Consider the following 14,168-nt stretch of genomic DNA (forward strand, 5'->3'; position numbering starts at 1 on the left):
AAGCGTTTAAGACGCCTCCCCTCTCCTCCACATGTACATCCTACATCACAGAACCTTGTAACGAGTCCTTCCTCTTGCTCCCAACTCTAGATCTCTGCTAATGCAGACATTGGGAGGCAGGTGGCAATAACTGAAATGATTGGATTGAGTTCTAGGGTCCCAGCTTTTGGTCACAACCTAGCCTCATGCCAACTTGGCCATTGCCACCACTTGAGAGGTAAAATTGCAGACAGAAGCGTGCTCCCTCTCTCTCTCTTTTCTTCTAAAGTAAATGAATATAAATTTTGAAAATACAAATTCAGAAATAAATAAGTTCAATTTTCTTTCACTTCTCAGTTTAGTTGACAAAGCATAGCTTTGCAGCTTAGTTCAAGGCTTAGCTCTTGTCCATCTTGCCTCAATCAGATATTGTAATATCTATGTTAAATACAGAAATTGATACAAATTGACCAAGTCACAAAGGTAGAGGAAGGAGGTCTAAAATCTTCTATCTGTTTTGGGTTGCTAGGAAAGATTTTTTCCATGAAATTGGCATGTTTGAAATATCTGTCTTACTTTAAGCCTGGATGTCTAAAGGGAAAACTCACAGCTTGGCAGTAGAAACAAAAGGCAGAAATAAACTCTCTATTGACACTTTAAATTAGACATGGCTGCAAGGCCACTCAAGATGACAATTACCCTACTGGAGAGCCTATTGATGGATTACAAGCAAACATTACCTGCTACCTGGTAATTCTACCTGCTAATTACTCAGGTACTCAACAACTGACCTGAGTGTTTTTGTGAATTAGAGGACCTGTTAGGGAGGGGTAGGAACAACTTTAAAGAGCCATACAGTGCAGTTGACAGTCAGTCAGGAGCTGCAGAAATTCTATCAAAAATATTCTTGCAGCATAATGAAGCTTTTCAGGCAGTCAATCTCCCCAGACATCTGGCTTTGCCAACAGTTCCAACAATAAGGAAAACTTTATTAGTGGTGTGGCATTTTTTTTAATGCTGACTATAAAAACACCCACTGAGCTGTTTGCAGGCTCTGCCAAATGGCAAGTGCACAATGAATTTCAGATAAGGGAAGACTTTGGAATCCAGCCCTAAAGTGATACTTGGGAGATGCATGTGTGTCTTTTGGATGGAAGAGAGAAAATGAGAAGGGGTGGGGAGGAGGGAAGCAAGGTGGATGCCAAGGCTCAGATGAGGAAAAGCTGAGACAAGCTAATGCTTTTGCTTCATTCTCCCTTACTTCTCAGTCATCCCAGTGGGAAGGCATTGAGTGAAGTCCCAGGGCTTCTCCCTTGATAATGGCCAACATCAGTGCTGGCACTGGTTCTAGCTGTGAAACAGCTCACCCTTCAGAAATTCCTGTAGTTGGAGGAGGAGCCCTAGTGAGAGATACAGCTGAGGGATTCAGATGGTGAACGACTTGGCAGAGGACACAAGACACTGTTCAAGGTAAGAATAATTAGTTTGTTCATTCAATTGACATTTGCTGAGTGCCTGTTATATGCTAGATGCTGGAGACGCATGGCCTCTATTGGTGATGCAACCACAATCAAAGCTGCAAAGGAATTTATTCACCAGAAGGAGAAAAAGTCAGTTTCCTGCCTCCAGGAAGCTCACAGTCCTAGGAGTAACAGCTATCTTTGTGTTTTTACTTTGTACTTGAACAAAAGCTATTTTATAGTATCCTCTGCATGCCCCTTATAAGGTAGGGATTATTATCCTAGAAATTCACATTCAAGAAAAATGAGCCTTGACTTTACTCAAGGTCACACACCTAATAGGCAGCAACACTGAAACTTAAGCTCAGCTGTCTTGATTCCCTAGTGTCTGAAACCATGGTCTGCTGTCTGGACCTGAGCACAGTGGTGATTTTTGATGCTCTAAAACTCAAATAAAATTAGTGCCTGAGGTCTTCAAGCCCCCACATAGGAGCTGTTGCCACTTAGACCGCATGCTGACCTGTGACTAGACATTCACAAATATAAGCTGAAAGTCTTTAATTAGCTGAAGTGTATACTGAGCAATGGAAAATCTGAATGACAGAGTTTTTTAATGCAAAGTTTTATCACTTTCAATGTTTTTGAATTGGCTCAATGTTTATGCATTGAGACACTATCTGATGAAATAGCATGCTGCCAATTATGCTTATCACAGTATTTTTTAAAGTTACTTATTTATTTGAGAGGCAAGAAAATTAAGGCAGAGAGAGCTCCCTTTTGCTGAATTTTTCCCCAAATGTCCACAATAGCTAGAGTTGCTGGACTGGAGCCAAATCTTATAAGCTAAGAACTGAATATAAGTCAACACCACTGCTTCTCAAATCCGCGATAGCAGGAAGCTGAAGTCAGAAGCCAGATCTCAGAATCAGTCCTAGTCAATTCAGTATGGGATGCAGGTTTCTTAATCATTAGACTAAACTCTCTCTCCCTCACAGCACAATTTACAATGGCAAAAAAAAAAAAAAGCCCAGATTATAACAAGGAAGTGATGAGACAAGTATGGTGCATCTTGTGCACATTAGTAATTGATCATTAAAAACTACTATCAATTGTTATATGGCATGATAATCACTTTTATATAGTGCTTATTAGCTATGAGATACATCTGATCTTTTTATTCATATTAATGCATTTAATCTTCAGAGTGATCCCAAGTACTATCATGGATTGGACCAACAGAGCATTGGCATCCTTGCAGAAGGAGAAAATGGTAGTGAACAAACCAAAAGGGCCTCAATGGTGACTCTACGTTGCTGCGTGGTGAAGTGACCATGGACACTCAGCAGTTTCAAAGAGCCAACATTGGTTATCTTTCGGTCTCTGCAGACAAGGAATCCAGAAGTGGCTCAGGATTCTCATGGGGTTGTGGTCAAGCTGAGGGCTACAACTGTGGCCATAGGAAGCTAGGCTGTGGCCACCCTGGCTGCTTCTAAGAAAGCTTACTGACAGAGCGTGGGAGCAGGAGGCCTCCTTGCCTTGTTATCTGTCAGTAGGGAGCACTTCCTCCCTAGGAAGGACTTCTTCATTGTTCTTACAAAGTGACGGCTGGCCTCCTGCCAAGCAAAGATTCAGGAGAAGGTAGACAGTTACCCTGATTTCTGTGACATCACTGAGGAAGTCACACCATATATGTTGTGAAGATCAGGTCACACAATGTACAGCCCCTCTCATGGGGGGGGGGGTGATTACTTAGCCTCCACCTTTTCAAAGAAGATCAACAATGGGGTCATGGATATCCTTTAAAATCTCTGTAACAACTAAGATGATAGGAATGTGAGCAACATTTTTTCTTTACCAATCAATTTTCTGAATTACCTCTGTTTATTTTCTACACTTAAGATTTCAAAAGACAAATTTGTACTTCAGTTATCATAAACATAACTATCATTCATGCACTTAGTAAGCTTTTCAAAAATACGCCTCCAAAGATCAAATTCAGCTCTATCAACTACCACTACCATCCTGACCTTATCCACTGAAAATGACAGTCATTTGTAAATATCTGAGATAAAGGCGTATTTGATTCCCAAGCTGAAAGCATTCCTCAGAAGCCCACAGACCAGAATCTAGCATCCCTAAGGTCGTTCTACCTCACTCCTTGACCCAGGCAGGCCTCTCCAGCAAGCCCAACTGCCCTTACAGTGGTTAGATTTAGTAACACTGTGCTTAGCAACACTGTGCCATTAGCTTTTTTTGGTTCTTACAAGAAATAGCCACCTGAAACCTGCTAGTACAGCTTTATAATCTGTTTTCAAGGACACCAATATAATGTCTCTTGGTACACGCTGGGGAAATATCTTTTAGACAATCCTAAAAGAAACAGATCCTACTGGGAATTATTCTTTTTTTTTTTTTTAGAATGGAATACCATGAAAATTACTCTGTTAAAGTAGTGAGTTTATTCATCTATGAATTCTGAAGCTTGATGGATTTCCATTCTTTGACCTGGCTACAAGGAGATTCATAGCCATGTACTATCTTCAATAGTTAACAGAGATTATTTCTTTTACACGATCCTGATTTTACAATATTTTAAACTTGCTTTACACAATTCCTTTTCCCAAACCCTTAATAGGTACATTTTAGAAAGAAGTAGGTGGAAACAATAGATTCTATTTTAGTGATTCCCATAATATGTGAAATATTTTTAAATCTTTAAATACATAGTTAGTCTCTAGTGAAAGAAGAACCTCCATTTATTCCTTTACTTTTGAAAACTCTTGATGATTTTCACTGTCTGTAGATGGAGACTTTGGAGACATTCTTTGAGAAGCAGTAGGTAGATACTATTTTCAGGAAAACATACTGTTATTAATGTAAATAAAGCTGTTCCCTATTTTTCTTTTTTTGGAATCAGGAGAAAAGGCTGTGACGTTATTATATGTCTTTTCTTTTAAAGATTTATTTTATTTTTTATTGCAAAATCAGATACACAAAGAGAAGGAGAGACAGAGAGGAAGATCCTCCATCTGATGATTCACCCCTCAAGTGACCACAACAACCAGAGCTGCGCTGATCTGAATCAGGAGCCTGGAGCTTCCAGCTTCATCTGGGTCTTCCACGCCGGTGTAGGGTCCCAAGGCCCCGGGCCATCCTTGACTGCTTTCTCGGGCCACAAGCAGCAATCTGGATGGGAAGTAGAGCGGCCAAGATTAGAACTGGCACCCATATGGGATCCCAGCGCATTCAAGACGAGAACTTTAGCCGCTAGGTCACCATGCCGGGCCCAGGTTATTATGTGTCTTAATGATGATGTCACAGATCGAGATACTAAGTATTTTGTTATCATAATACAAACTAGAGCTAGCATTACATGCTTACACATATCTTCATTTTGTAGAAAATAAAGATTATGAGCTGACATGCTGGCATAATCCTTTGCCTACAGAGTAGGCATTTCATAGGGACTCTGGTTCATGTACTGGCTGCACCGTTTCCCACGCAGCTCTCTACTTATGGCCTAGGAAAGCAGTGGAGGATAACTGAAGTAAGCCCTTGGGCCCTTACACCCATATGGGAGACCCAGGGGATGCTCTTGGTTCCTGATTTCAGATTGCCTCAGCCTGACCATTTGAAAGGTTAACCAACAGATGGACACTCTCTCTCTCTCTCTCTCTCTCTCTCTCTCTCTCTCTCTCCTTCTTTGTAAATCTGCCTTTAAAATAAATACAAATAATGGTTTAAAAGGAGAAAATGTAAAGTAGACTAGTTTTAGGCTGAATTTTGAACTTCACATTCAGTTCTACTTCCATTAGGAAAAATCCGCTTTTTTGATCACTCTCAGCTTTGTGATAATCTCATCAGGACGATGCAGTTCTGACTGTCTCTAGGGTGGTTAAGGAGCCTCTCAGAAGAACCTGGATGTTCTCCACTGTCTGCCATGCTCAGGGAGGAAATCATGTGGCCCTGTGTGGAAGGACAGAGCATACAGCCACACCCTCAACCTAGGACTGACAGGTGAAAGGTGTAGAGTCTCCACAACTCAATATATGGGGCCCATACTGTTGGGGACTGTGTCAGGAGCAAAGCAATAATCTTTACAAGGGGATCAGTGCCTATAAACTCCAACAGTTAGGGCTAGGGTGACAGTGTATGTCCTCACTTTTGTTTCTTTGCTGAATGCTATTGACAACTCTCTCAGTGAAATGAGTGATTTTTATGTGTATCCCCAAGATGTTTAATACTACTTGCCACAGCACTGACTATATTTCCATTTGTTTCTAAAATATTTTCCTTAAAATAAAAAAAATTAAGAGCATAAACATTTATATATGGCCATCCAATATAGTTCATATGCTGTCACGTGGATAAATATAAGAGAGCTGGCAGGACAGCCCAGACTGCTGACTTGCGGCCAATGAGCCGCAGAATCAGATGCTGCAAACACTCACAGAGAGTGCCTTCTGTAATTTCTATTCCTTTGTGGTTTCTCTTTCTGCTACTTACTTTTGGCAAGTAGTTTTGATGTATAATGATTGGCAAAGGTAAGCAAATGTTCTGTTTCAGATGCCATAAACAATGAGAAATACTCTAACAAATGCAAGTTTTCTGGTTGCTCAAGAATGCAGTGAAGCAAACCAAGAGTAAAGATCAGTCAGCAATTAGGTTTTTGTGAGTGTTTCAACATTAGGAAAGACTTCACAAATATCACTCCAAACAGAAGGACAAACCAAGATAAATGGCATCTGCAAGAAACTGTGGCCAACGATCTATGCCAGCCTGTATGTTTTCATATCCTTCAGAGTATGAATCTTCAGGACAACATCAGTTCTGCACTAAATGAGTTACGCATGTATTATCTCATTTAACAACTTCATTGCTGATTAGGGATTTGGAAGCCCAGAAGGTTATGGACAAAGCCACCCAAGATCTCATAGCTAAGACATTTTCTGAGTGGATATTGGAGCCAGGTGTTCTTATTCTAGAGTCCAAGTGCCTGGCCATTAGGCAGTATTACTTTCATCTGCCTGCAGTGCTGTTTTCTTATCCTCCTATGCATTCAATTACATTTTATTGAGTCAGACTCCTGGTTATTCTAAGTTCAGGGAAAGAAGAGGTAATGGTAAAGTGGTTAACTGGGTTCATGTCAACACAAAGTAGAACTGGCAATGAGAAAACTTTGACTAATTGCCAACTGTATAACCCCAATAGTTATCTTCCCCAATCATAGAAACACCTATAACAACAAGCCTCTCAAGAGAGATGCTATTTCTCACTATATTTTGCAGACAGGAATGATAATAGGATGAATGCTTGGTCAAGAAGGTTTATGCAAAAATAGCTTATGTGCACTGAGCGCACACTGGTCTTCATCTTTTCCGATTTTCTAATGCTTAAAGCTTGGATAATAGCATGAATTTTATAGTCAGCAGGAACTATTAGATCACACTGACAATAGAAACCAGGTAGTGGGGATGTTGGGGACAGAAAAACAGGAGCCTAGTGTTTTAATAACACTGTGAAATGGTCAGAGCAACCCTGGACAGCCTATTGTCCTTCTCATAAGAGGGAGCTGCTCTCCCGTTTTGTTGAAACTAGCGTTGTTTTTGAACGTTATGTTACTTGCAGCCAGAGCCTTCCAAGGCCTGTTGTTCAGAGATACATTGCTTTTTCATTGCCCAGAAGTTTGCGGCTGAGAGACAGGAGGGAAGGTTGAAATTAAGCCAGCACTCCCCTCAACAAACCAAGGATTCTGGATCTTCATGTACTTGGAGAAAGAAAGAGAACTCATTTTCTAATTCATTCAAAGGCTTTATCTATTCATGGAGTCATGGCCTTATCCGGAGGGAGACTCTTTTGCTGATTCATAGGAAAGCATTATATTTGCTAGTTGTGCCTTCCTTCTCCTTTAAGCCAAGAAAAGCAAGCTATACAAGAGAATGAGTTTACACAGGACCTCCACAACTGAAATTGCTCAGAGGAATAATGACTGTCACGGTTAACTTGTAAAACTTACAAGAATTTTTCCTGTTTTCCTCATAAGTAACTTGAAGTAGAGGAATCCAATAGAAAATTCATTTTACTATTATCAGTAGGATGAAAACTTGGAGTATAATAAATGCAAAAGAAGACATGACATCATATTTTTAAAATGGTTATTTTCTTCTACTTGAAAGACAAAGTGGGAAAGAGTAGGAGAGGGAGAGATGAGAGAGCACGAGAGACCACCTATTTATTGGTTCAGACCCCAAATTCCTGCAACAGCCAGAGCTTAAGCTCAAGACCTGGGACTTCTGGATCTCCCATGCAAAGGGTAGAGACACAAGCACCTGAGCCATCATTGATTGTGGCACATTAACAAGAAACTGGATCTGAAGCAGAGATACCAGGACGTGAATCAACACTCCTATATAGAATGCAGGTGTTCCGAACAGAGGCTTAATCCACTATACCACAACATTAATCCACAGCAATGCTTTTTAAATCATGTAATGTTATGCACTCATTGTCCTATTTAATCTTCACAACAACATTATAAATAAAGATGATTATTCAAGTTTTACAGAAAAAAAAGCAATCCGAGAGCCAATAAATAAATGGTTGAAGGTCACAGCTACCACTGGACAAAGCCATGATTCTGACCAATATTTCTTTGACTTTTAAAGCCTTGCACTTAACCATTCCTCTATTTTTTATCCTGGCTCTACTTAAGTTATCCCATTTCCAACTGAACGCAGTCCTAATTTGGGTTGAGCTTGTGGAAACTGGAAAATCCTTTCCATGGGCTCAGCTGATGAGTTTGATCTCCTTTGTGTAGAATGATGGGATTGCGATGGGCAGGGGTGGGGGTGGGGGGACTGCTTTTTTTTAGTGATTTCTGTTTCTCAGGAGAGGCACATTCAGCAGCTGTGTGAAGCTGCCAGGATTCCCACATGCATGACACAGCCCTCACAGCTTCAGGGAGGCAGACCCAGAGCCCTCTGTGGGAAACGGCAGGTCCTCCTTAATGAAATTTCTCCTCTGGAGGTGCAGCTTCCCTCTGGTGCTCAACTTGAGTTCATCTTGGGATCACCCTACCCCAAGTTATTTTAAGGTAGTATTAATGTTTTATGACTCATTTCCTAGCCTCTTGCCAGGAAAAAAAAAATATTCCCAGCTCAGGCTTTTTGCCACAGACACTGCAAACAGCTGATGTATAATTTGGAAAAAGTATATTTTATTATGAGTGGGAGGCTATGCAAGAAATAGGAAATTATTTCTTTTGAAGCAATATCTGTTTCTTGTTCCCTTGTCTCTAATGCTGATGCCCTCTTGCTGACCTCCAACTACACATATACACACTTTAGCTCATGCAGAGCCTCGAGCCAACATTTCCTATGTGGCTTTGCAATATGCCCTAGAGAGACTCCAGGTAGTTTTAAACAATTTTTGCCTCCAAAGGTTAACTCAAGATAATTTCCAAGATGTGCCCTTAGCTTCATTTCTTCATTTTTGGAGGTCTCTGTGGACCTCCCCATCCTCAGATGTGAACATAGTTACCTGTATATTATGTATGTGTTATCACTTCTTTCCCCAAATAAAAGCTGATGCCCAGTGAAGGAAATACTAACAAACCTGCTCTTGTACCTCAGTGAAGTCAGTAATGCATGCTTTTGCTAAGGATTATGACTAAAGAGAAGAATACATGCTGTGTAAAGTGGCCACGGTTTAAGAGAAGGACTAGAGCTCTTAACATCTCCCTCTGAGTGACACATGAATCTGTCCCCGGTTGAACTCTGCTCACATTTGACTTCATGCAGTAAACCTGTCATTCTTGGGCCCATTCTGGAGCCACTTATCTCAACACCATTCAGAAGAGAGTCAAAGATTTTCTGGAAAGAGGTTGGTGCAAATTGTCCCAAAACAAAAACCAAATAGTTTAGCAAAGCACATGTACACCCTGTGCCATGATTGAGAGTTGAAGGAGCTGGACTCCAATGGCTTATCAAAGTCATAGCAATAAAGACAATCACATGTGTTCTTCAAAGGGTAGTTGTTTGTTTGTTTACTTGGTTTGTTGAATCATTCTTGCTCTGAATCTTCCAGCTCCTCTTATATTCTTTCTTAATGGATTCATAGTCTTTTCAATGACTTCCTTAGCTCCATTCATGTCACTGTCTTCCCCTTTCACTGTTCCAGGCAAAATAACCTTGTACATTGGTAAATTGTATGGATTTCTGCTATATCTTACAGAAAATTACTTCTTTGCTTCATGTTGGAAATTGGCGAAGGTACAAACTTGAATTCCATTTAATAATTATTGAGTGATGGATTTATGCTAAAGACTTTATTATTATTTCATTTATTTCTCAAGTGGTCCATATCTATGATGCCATTTCTATCATCATCCCCCCTTAATGGATTTGGAAACTATGCCAGAGATTTTAAGTACATCTTTCAAGGCCACATTAGTCTGAACTGCGCATGTCTGGAACTAGAAGTTTTGGAAACCCAGTACTATGTCCTTGGAAACTTTATCTCTGTTTGTTTGCCAGGAAATTGGAATGGCAGGAGACAGTGTTAGAGAATGTGTCAAGAAAAGGACTAAAATGGTAAGAGAGCCTCTTATGATACCACATTCTCTGTACGCCAATAGATAAGAGTGTAATTTCCATGGTACACTATCTTAGTATAGTAGCTTAAAAACTGCAAATTTCCTTTGTAATAACCTTATAACAAATGACTGCACATTCTTCCCATAGACCACAGTGATAAAATTATAAGCTCATGAATGATCACAAACAACTTGTAGATTCCTACTGAGCCAGGCATCATAATGTTCAATAAATTGAAGCTATTACATTGCTGTCGTTCTTGTTCTTATTATGAAGACATAGCTTCTCAGTGTCTCTGAGCAAAAACAGTTTCACAACACTTTCCTTACAAAACTATATAAAACCCCAGGGCTGTTTCTGAATTAATGTTTTCCTTTACTCAGGCACCATTTACTGGGGGCCTTTTCTATGCCAGGCCCTGTTCTAGCCACATGATCAAGGACAAAACAACTGTCCATTATCTAGGCAACCTACATTCAAAAAGACTGGACAGCCTTTACATAATCAAGAAATGTATTAATGCAGGCAAAAAAATAAAGCTTGTTAAGAATTTGAGTATGGTAGCTACTGGGGTTGATTTAGACTATACAGATTACCCTGGGCAGAACTGTAATGATGCATCCATGTGAAAAGGTGAACTTCCAGCCTGAGGAACAATATCCAGAAAGCCGTGAGGTAGAATCTGAAAAATAGATTTCTATAAGGAGGAAAGCAACAAAAGTGCTTAACAAAGGGGGCTTAGAACATATAGAATAATCTAGAGAATGAGAAAATGAAGTTAAAAAATAGGCAAGGACCCAGCATCCAGGGTTACTTAGGCTGTAGGATAGAAGGGCTTAACTGTTACTCCAGGTAAGCTGAGAAGTCTCTGGATGGCACTGGGCACAAGAGTGACATGTTTTAAAGAATCACTCTAGCTGCCTTGTCACAAATAGACTTATAATAACTAATGACAAGTGACAGTCATTTGTGGTTCAGAAATACCCACAATTCAGCATGTCAGCTGCAGTCACTTCTGGTGTCAGGGTCCACAATACCTCTCCAAGGGGTCTTTTAAAAGTCCATGGAGAAACTTCAGCATGTAAAATGTATGCATGAATTTCACCAATATTTTTACATCAAGATAAATTTTATTTTTTCATTATATTTTCAATGTTTTATTGCAATCTTTTATTAGTTCATTTTTCTATGACTCCAACAAAATACGTGACATTGTCTAATGTCTAAGGAAAACATACTTATTTATTCCCAGATTTGGCTGTCCCAGAGCATGATGCCCATATCTGCTCAGCTCTGGTGATGGCTCTCTTGGTTTTATCACATCATGATGAGAGAATTGTGGTAGAAGCACATATAAGAAGGGATCGCATGATAAGACAGGAAGCCAGAGGCATGGGAAAGTCCAGTTGTATTCTTTGTAATAATCCAATCTAATGGAAAATGATCACTCCGCAGACCAGAATTTATACATTCTAAGCACAATGTTTTCAATAACCAATTACATCCCACTTGGCCGTGCCTCATCACGACTCCACCACCTCTCACACCACTGCACTGAAAGTTAAGCCTCGGTGCATGAAGCCTCAGATGACAAAATACATCCAGACCCGAAGAGTTGGAGACAAGCTAATTTGAGACTGTCCCCAAGAAAAAACTCCCAAGGTGGGGCTGTATCAATTGATCAGGCATGTGAACTTAAATTTGGAATATGAACATAAAACCCACAGAATTTCTACTAATGGTCTCATGGAACAAAGTAACAAGCTATTTTGCCAGAACATTCAAGAATCCCCAAAGTCTCACCTTCTCTGACCAGCAACAGGTTCCTGTCCAAGTAACAGCAGCATAAAAGTGGCCCAACCTCAAGACAAGCTACTGAGTCTTTACTTGCGTCTTGTCAGAGCCAAGAGAGAAGAGGGGCTATGGAAGGCTCAGTAGGAAGCAAGAGTCCTGAGCCAAGAGAGAGTAATATGAACCTGTGGGAAATTTACAGGGAGAGGCAAGGGTTGGCCCAGTGGGGTTGAAATACTGTGTCCACATCAGAGTACTTGGTTAAAGCTGCCATTCAGCATGTTCACCTGCCATATTGGAAAGGCTGTGCTTGAGACCCATCCCAAATTCTGATTCAGTCTCCTGATGATATGCACTCTGGGAAGCAGCAGATAATGTCTTTTTTATTATTTATTTATTTATTTGACAATTTTGACATAATTAGGGTAAAAAGGTTTAAGCGCTACAGGAACATGGGCGAGACAATTAGTTCAGTATTGTTTCCTTAATATATCTGATGTAAAAGGGGATTTTAAGGGAGAAGTCCCACCCAGTCTCCCACCCACCCCAGGTACCGGATGTGGGGCATGCTCTGAGGGTCTTGCTCAAGTGGTTTTGATAGTTCAACAGTTCTGAATTGCTGCCGCTCTCACCACTCCAGGCAGGATGAGGTCGTTGGAGAATACACTGATTGACATAGTCCATCATAGAGTCTCCATTTGCCCAGTATTTTCATTGCCAACGTATAGCTGAGGTCGTAGATTGACTTGTTCTGTTCTCTGTTTTTGATGCTTAGGGTTCTGAGTCCGGAAGTTCGATTGGGGAGATCCCCAAAGAAACTTTGTCTGAGGTGTTCCCAGACCAAATTCTTGTATGTTCTGGCAAGCACAGGGCCCGGCACAGTCCATTGTCCGGATCAGCTGTTGGTTGCAATTGCTGGGTTGGTTCTGTTTCCATCCCTGCCTTCCACTGGAACCAATGGGTGTTTGCAGTCCAGCCTGGTTCTGCCCAGCACATACTCGGCCCTCACATACACCAGTGGGAGCTGCAGCTTAGTCGGAGCGACCCAAAATAACCCCCACCAGGCTCACCCCCTACCCTGGTGTGCCAGTATGTGTGGCAGACTAGTCCAGTCTGTCCCACATCCCCTTCTGCTCTCATACATGTCAATGGGTATTAAAAACTTGTTCCATCTAACCAGCTCAACTATCCAGCCTTCATGGATGTTGCTGGGTGTCTGTCTAGCCACCCCAGCCCCTGTCCTAGTTTTCGTGCCCTTCCATGGGAGGTGGTAACCCAAGAGGGAGGAGCCCACTATTTCCCTCCCAGGCCACTGCCACTCCCACTCCCAGATTATGCACTCTCCAAGTGGTTCTGTGGTTTAACTTGACAGAAGTAGCCCCCAGTGCTAGCTTCTGCCAGCTGATGCTGTGACTAAGCCCCAACAACCCTCACCCACTCTAATTGTAGATTGCACCAGTAGGAATAATCAGCTCAGCCTGGTTCTTCCCTGATCTGGTCCATATGAGGAGCACAGGTGTTGGAGCCCTGCCTAGTCTGGTCTGCCCCCATGCCAGCTCACACTCTCCAGAGGGAGTAGCTATCCAGCAAGGGAACCACCCCTTATTCCCCTGCCGGCTCTGCCCCCTCCCTTCCTGATTCTCACGTGTGCTGGTTGAGTGCTATGGTCACATCTGGCACAGGCAACCTCATCTTAGCATCACGTGTTGTGCACTGCTTTTGTCGCAACTGAACCTGGCTCGACCCACACTCTGTTACGGTGTTTGGATTTGCCAGTGGGTGACGTGAACTGATTCAGTCTGGTCTGCCCCCGACCTATGCCAAATGTATGCCAGTGGGACACTTTCCATGACCTCTTCTGGGCTGTTTCCCTCCATGCTTCTTGCGCTTACCTGCAGGGTCTGTGTCATGCCAGAGGAGTTGCCCAGGCTCCTCCATTAGAACCCCTCCGAGCACCAGATTTCACACATACCAGTGGGTCCATGAGCCAGCACTACTCAGTTCACCTCCTGTGCTAGTAGGAACAGTGGCTTTTCCTAACTGGTCTTCAGCCCATTCTGGTTCTTGCTGCTGGATGTTTCAGCCCAGCCACGGCTCGTCCATACCCACATATAGTTCATACATGGCTCAGTTGGGGTTGAGACCTAGCCTAGTCCGTGCCACATCTACCCTGGTCCTCCAGAACACCAACAGGTGTTGGAGTCTGGTCCGGCCTGGTGCATTTTGTCTCAGTCCACACTTGTGCCAAGGGAGACTACAACTGTATCCTGACCAGAATGCAGCCCTATTCCAGCTTGTGCACTCCTTGGTGGGAACCTCCACCCAGCTAGGATGTTCCCTTAGC

The sequence above is a fragment of the Ochotona princeps genome, chromosome 2 (genome assembly GCF_030435755.1).
Source record: "Ochotona princeps isolate mOchPri1 chromosome 2, mOchPri1.hap1, whole genome shotgun sequence".
Taxonomy (NCBI): domain Eukaryota; kingdom Metazoa; phylum Chordata; class Mammalia; order Lagomorpha; family Ochotonidae; genus Ochotona; species Ochotona princeps.